The following is a 7,566-nucleotide window of genomic DNA, read 5'->3' on the forward strand; positions in this document are numbered from 1 at the left end:
TTTGTTTTGCTCGAGGACTAGCAAAAGCTAAGTGTGGGGGAATTTGATAGGAGCATATTTATGCGCCTTTGTTAGCTAGTTCTTATGCATTTTCGTTATGTTTTCTTAGTTAAAGTAGTCTTTTAAGCTATTTTCATGTGTTTTCAGGTTTTAAGGGCATATTACATAAAATGAGGCAATTTGGAGCTTTTTGGAGCAAAAGTGAGCGTGGATTGAATAGTACATGCTTGGAACACAAGGTTTGGATGAAATTGAAGATTTGAGGATTCCTAGTCCAAGAAGGATTCCTAGTCCAAGGAGGAGTCCTAATTGAAGAAAGATTCCTAATCAACGAGAGAGTCCTAATTGAAGAATGATTCCTAATCAACGAGGGATTCCTAGTTGAAAATGGATTCCTAGAAGAATGAAGATTCCTACTCAAACGAGGTTTCCTACTTGAAGTAGGAAAGCTAAGCCTAAAAGTTTCCACTTTGGGTTGATCTTTCCTAAACCTAAATGGCCTTGAGTTTTAGCAACATTAGAAGGTTCCTAAGCGTTGGAAGACACAAAGAAAGGTTCTAGAATAATTTCTCATCCTTGCCGTGGGTTAGGGCTTATTTCTTCTTGGTGTTGGGCTTTTTAGAATCCCTATCTATATTCCCCTAAACCTGCCGCACATCTCCCTTTCTAGAAACCCTTTTCCTTGCCTTGCAAGGCATTTTAGAAGGCCAATCCTTTAGCCTATCCATCCAGCCGCACCCTAGGCCTTTTCCCATTCAAAATCTGATTGTTTTAACCTATTTTCTGATGGATTTGGTTTTCTAGAAACCCTAATCTGATATGCTAGGGTTTTTGGTGCTTATATATATATATATATATATATCTCTACACCTTTGCCGCACACCACCACCTCTCTTAATTCCAAATTCACGCTAGAAATCTGCCTTGCCCTTTGCCGCAGCCTTCCACCACCATTCTCCCAAATTTCTGCCAAAAACAACCCCTTGCCGCACCACCCATCAACCTTAACGACTACCATACCATCCCATATCGTTTCCCCCATATAAATATCACCCAAAACCTGTCCAAAGTCTCTGTGTCGCAGCAAGGAGGAAGGAGGAATCGTGGATGCACCTGCTACTGATAGGAGCATATTTATGCGCCTTAGTTAGCTAGTTCTTATGCATTTATGTTGTGTTTTCTTAGTTAAATTAGTCTTTTAAGCTATTTTCATGTGTTTTCAAGTTTTAGAGACAAAGTGAGCAAAAGGATGCAATTTGGAGCAAAATTGGGGTAGAATGGAGTTCATGCACATGAAGCACAAGGGATTGACGAATTTGAAGGATTGATGAAGCTAGGAATTTGTTTTGAAGTTGAAGAATTGAAGATACAAAGTTTCCTAGTTGAAGTAGGAAAGGGCTTAAGTGAAGGATTCCTAAATGAAGTAGGATTCCGAATCAATGTAGGAGTCCTAATTGAAGATGGATTCCTAGACACATGAAGTTTCCTACTCAAGCAAGGTTTCCTATGTGAAGAAGAAGAATTAAAGCCAAAGAATCAGCTCAAGAGAAGGATCTTATCCAAAACCTCATCCATAACCTTATCTTAGCTTATCTTATCCAAACAAACCTTATCCTATCCTATCTTATCCTAATCCTAAACTATCCACATTCCAGCCACTTAGGAGGGTTTCTAACTAGATTAGGATGCTTAAAATGGGATTTCTAGAAGACCTAATCTTATCCTACAAAGATGGCGCCTAGGAACCTTTCTAGAAGTCTAGAAATCTGCCTTGCATTGTCTTTCTAGAACCTTAGATATGTGCCGCACCATATACCTATTTCCCTTGGGATTTTGGTTTCTAGAAGCCTTATCCTTTCACACTCTTTGTGCCGCACACTATCTCCCATTCCTTTTGGGTTTTTGACTTGTTTTCCTTATAGGATTGTATGTTATTATCCTATGCAGATTAGGCCTTTAAAACCTTGTCCTTGGCTATCTAGGAGAGGGGATTTTCAGCCTATAAATACAAGCCTATGCCGCACCCTTTCATTCACCATCCTCTACCATATTTTCACTACATCATTCACCCAAACATCCCTCATTGTGCCGTGAGTTTGCAAGGAAAAGAAGGAAGAACTCTTGGAGCCGTGCATGCCATTCAAGGAGCTTGGATTGTGGAGCGGTTCTAGGTGTTTTCTATCTTTGTTTTAATGTTTAAATTTATTTATCTTTGTTTATTTGCGAACATGAGGAACTAATTTCTTTATAGTTAGAGGGGAATTCAAAGCCATGATCATATGTTTTATATGACTTGATTTCCTCCAGTTATGATTTCATAAATCGTGAATGTGGTTTACTTATCTATTTGATTGATAACATGTATGTTAATTGAGGGTCGACACTTAGTTTGCATGCATGAATTTGATGCTAGAGTATAAGGGAATTTCACCTAATCGTTATGAACTTATATTCATAAGTAGTAAAAGTCGCTAGTCACGATTGTGTTAAGTAAATCCTTAGCAAGAGTAACATGCGTATTCCATAGTTATGAATGCCTCGTCAATGCGTATGATTTCCATTGATCTTAATGATCTTTGATATGTGTCTCTATCATGCGTATTCCATAGTTAGGGTCCTTGATAAGAATAATTTGGTTGTAATGCGTATTCCATTCAATTCAATGAATCTAGGGAAATCTGAGAATTAATTGGTGCAATCTAGTTAATTTGGGGCATTGTCATTCATGGTTTGTTGAAAGAGTAACTGGAAATCAAGTCGTATGCATATGTTTCATGTGTGGAGAAGGAACCCTCTAACTAGCCTTTCACCATTCTTTTTCATCCAAAATCGTTTTTGTTAAGTTTGTTTTTAAAGTTTATGTTTTAAAGTCCAATTTCGTCAAAATCAAACCCCTTACTTTTAAGTCTTGTTTTTAGAGTCAAAACTTGTTTCCTTTAAGTCTTTTGAGTCTTTGAAGTTCTATTTTCGTCCAAATCAATTGTAGGTCTAGAATTGAGTCTTTTTTATTGTTATTTGCTGTTTTGAGTGTTTTGAGTTAGTTTTGAGTCTATAGAGTCTAGTTTAGTGTTTTTGAGTCTTATTTGTGTTGATTAGCATCCCTAGTTAATCCCCAGTTTAGAACGATCCCTACTTGCATCATTACTACAATTGTCATCAATAGGGTTTAATTTGTGTGTCAACTTAATTTTCACTTCAAATTTTGGCACCGTTGCCGGGGATTAGCAAAGTTGCTAATCCCTTGGATTGTTTTATTTTAGTTTGTTTAATTAATTCTAGATTCTAACTTTGTTTTTTGTTTCTTGTTTTAGGTACTAGTTTATGACTTGGAGTACTCATCCGATTCGTGAACACATCTTGGACTTTGACGACGATTTTGAGCGAGAGTTAAGAAGAAAAAGGAAGAATCCAGAACCTAGTGAATCAAGTTCAAGCTCAGAAGCCGAAGTTAAGTTTGAGGAAGAGGAACCCACGGCAAGAGTGGGTGAAGTGGAGGAAGCCATGGCACAAGACAATCGTACAATCAAGGAGCTTTCAGCTTCGGAATTGGATAATGCCGCACCTCTATGTATTCAATATCCCGCAGCTGCCCAAGGAAAGACCGAGGAATTCGAGTTGAAGTCAAGTTTACTACGCCACATTCTGAAGTACCATGGATTGTCCATGGAGGATCCTAACAAGCACTTGAAAGAGTTCGAAGTGGTTTGTTCAAGCATGACTCCAATCAATGTCGATGGGAGCATATTAAAGATGAAGGCCTTTCCCTTTTCTCTCTTGGAAAAGGCGAAAGATTGGTTATACGAATTGGCTCCCGGAACAGTCACATCTTGGGAGAGCATGAAACGGGCCTTCTTGGAGAAGTTTTTTCCAACTTCTCGAGTCATCCTCCTATGAAAAAGGATAAGTGGAATTCAACAAGAAGAAGGTGAGTTTTTTCCTACATATTATGAACGTTTTAAATCTCTTGTCACTTCTTGTCCACAGCATCAAATGAAGGAGGAACTTCTTCTACAATACTTCTACGAGGGACTTCTACCAATCGAACGACAAATGCTAGATGCTTCGGCGGGAGGAGCTTTGGTGGACAAGACTCCCACGGCAGCAAAGACTTTGATTGCCAATCGAGCATTGAACGCTCAATAAAAGGAAGGTGTTGGACAAAGAGGCACCCCACGGCAACACCAAGTGAATGAGGTAAGTGCCATAACCGAACTTCAAAATCAAATGGCTAACCTTACTACTTTGCTTTCTCAAGTTGTGGAAGGGCCAAAAGTTCAAAATGTAAGTGCGTGTGGTGTATGTTCCATGCAAGGACATCCTACGGACAAGTGCCCACAATTGATCGAGAACGGAGGGTGGGAGACCCTCAATGCCGTGGGCTTTGGGCAGCAATACCAACAAAGGAATGATCCCTTTTCTAACACCTACAATCCCGGTTGGCGTGATCATCCGAATTTCAAATGGCGGGAACCCCAACAAGGCCAACAACAAAACACATTTCGGCAACAACCCCCGGGTTTCTATCAAACGCCATTCGCACCAAATCAAACTCAAATACAATCTGCCCCAACAAATTCAGGTACGTCTTTGGATAATGATACAATTCTTAAATTACTCAACACTTTGTCTCAGGGGCAAGAGAATCAAACCACAGCATTGCAAACCCAAGCTAAAAGGGTGGATCACTTGGAAAAACAAATTGGGTAAATTGCGGAGTTTGTAGGACAGTTTCGAGACCAAGGAAGACTCTCTAGTTCAACCGTTGCAAATACAAAAGGGGGATTCGAAACAGCCAAAGCAATTACATTGAGGAGTGGCAAACAAGTTGGACTTGAACCTCAAGCATCCAATTCAAGTAAAAAAGCGGATGAAAAGCTACTGTTTGAGGAAGAACCCCAAACCTCACCCACGGCAAGGATGGAAAACCCTTTGCTGCAACGACCCAAGCCATCCAATTCGGCCAATAAGGGTAAGGAAGGTACAATTCAAGTTAATTCTAATGTTATTCCTCCGGATGTACCCTTTCCTAGCAGATTTTTGTAAGCCAAGAATGAAGAAGAGGAAAAAGACGTTCTTGAGACATTTAGAAAGGTGCATGTCAATATCCCTCTCCTCGATGATATAAAGCAAATCCCGAAGTATGCCAAGTTTTTGAAGAAGCTTTGTACAACAAGGAAACGGATTCGGGAGAAAGAGGTGGTACACGTAAGTGAGAATGTATCTGCATTGTTGCAAAGAAAGTTACCACCTAAATGCAAAGATCTAGGTAGTTTCACTATCCGTTGTGTTATTGGCAATGCGAGGTTTGATAATGCTATGTTAGATTTAGGTGCATCTATAAATGTCATGCCATATTCTGTTTATGCATCTATGAATCTAGGAAAGCTTAAAAATGATGGTGTTATTATTCAATTAGCCGATCGATCTAATGCATATTCCAAAGGAGTGTTGGAAGATGTTTTGGTGCAGGTAGACCACTTGATTTTTCCTGCAGATTTCTATGTGCTTGATATGGAGGACTCAACCCACTCTCCACCATCACCACTCTTACTTGGACGACCATTCATGAAAACGACTCAAACCAAGATTGACGTGGCCAAGGAAGCAGTAACTATGGCCTTTGGTGGTGATATGATTAACTTTAAGATTTCTGAATCGGTTGAGAATACTAATGATGTTCGTTCTTGTTGTGCTATTAATGTAATTGAAAATATAGGGCAGGAATGTTCAACACTAGTCAAGAAGAATGTACCACAACCCACCATTGAGGAAGGAATTGGAGTGAACGACAAAGAGTGCACGGCCCTAACCTTGAAATCATCAAATCTGCCCAAGTGCAACCCTTGTGCATTTGTCCATAGTGCTACCACTTCTTTGCCGTACAAAGGTAAGCCACCTATTCCAATTTCGATTCCCATTTCAACTAATAGGTTGTTACCTTGTATGGTGCAGGTACCAAATCGAAGACAACGTGGTGGGAGAGTTCGTGTTGATTTAGAGAAGCAAAACATGACAATAAGAAAGGATCATTATCCCATCCCATTCAAGGACCCAAAAGATGAAGTATTTCGTAGGTCAGGTTGTGGAAACACCCCTCCATGCCGTGGGGTTCCATAAACCTTCAATGGAGCATCGTCCGGCTGGAAGACGTTAAAGCAAGCGCTTCTTGGGAGGCAACCCATGCAAATAAAGACGACCTAGGAAGCTCCGGCATCATAATCAGATTTGCGTTTCTAAACCCTACTCTTTATTGCTTTTACTTTGCCATATTTGTCATGTTTGCTAGTTGTGTTATTTGCTTGCTTTTGTGAAACATTGAGGACAATGTTTGGTTTAAGTGTGGGGGGGTAAACAAAGTGTTTTTGTGTCAAATTCGTAGGATTGTACTACCTAACATTTCAAAGGTTGTTTTTCATTGTTTTTAAGTGTTTTTAGAATGTTTTGATGTGTTTTTATGTGGCTTTACCAGAAAATCCGAAAATTCAAGAAAAAATTTGAATAAAGTTTTGAAAAAACCCAAAAAAGAGTCGTTTTAAAGTTGTTTTTTGTTTGTGTCTTAGAGTACCTTCCAACACAATGATGAGGATTTGGTTTTTAATTGCATGACCGTTAAAGAAAGTTACAAACATGGATGGAAGTTTGATATGCTCTTTTGTTTATGCTTGGTTATCGTTGTTGTTTACGAATTCACATATAATCACAAAGAAAAAAATTAGTTTTTGTAACATGCTTGAAGGAAGTAACTCAAACTAACGCTACAACCCTGTGAGACTTGAGCCTAAACGATTCTTTGGAGAGTAATAATCTGTGATTTGTTGTTTTCTAAAGTCGTTGCATGATCTCATCATTCTTTGCTTGGTTGCTACTTAGAAGGCGTGTCATCATTATAGATCCAAATACTAGAACTCATACCCATTTCATTCAAAGCATAAAATTGATTAGCATAACTAATAAGATGAAGTTGTTTAGTAGTTACCACCAGAGCCAAAAAGCCTTCATACCATGCATTTGTTTTGTAGGTTCACCCTTTTTTAGCCTTAGTTAGCCATTTTTCTTTGTTAGCCACATTATCCTTACCTAGCCTAGATTAGGACTATCCATACCCTTGTTCTTAAAGGATAATAAAGCAAGACTTAGAGGGAATTCCTTTTGATCAATGTTGTGCAGAAAACTATGTGTGGGGGAAGGGAAAGTTTGTGTGCCAAAAGAAGTAAGGAGGGCACGGGTTAGACAAAGAAAAAGAAAAGAAAAAAAAAGAAAAAGAAAATTCGTAGAAAAAGAAAGAAAAAAAGAGAAAAGTATGAAAAGGAGTTGAAAGAGCATAAAATGAGCTCTAAGTTGTTGGTTGTTGAAGCAAGGGTCCAAAAAGTTGAATTAGACCCTAAGTGTTGCATGAGTATTCCCCTTGGGTTTAAACATTGATTTTTGCATGCAAAAGTGAATTCTAAGTGTCAATTTCATTACTTTGCTTATTATTCCTTAAGAATGTTTGTTTATCCTTACCTTTCTTTGTTAGCCAATCCCTTAGCCCCGTTACAACCCTTTGCTTCTATCTTGATTGTTATG

Source organism: Malus sylvestris, chromosome 1, assembly GCF_916048215.2.
Source record: "Malus sylvestris chromosome 1, drMalSylv7.2, whole genome shotgun sequence".
Lineage (NCBI taxonomy): Eukaryota > Viridiplantae > Streptophyta > Magnoliopsida > Rosales > Rosaceae > Malus > Malus sylvestris.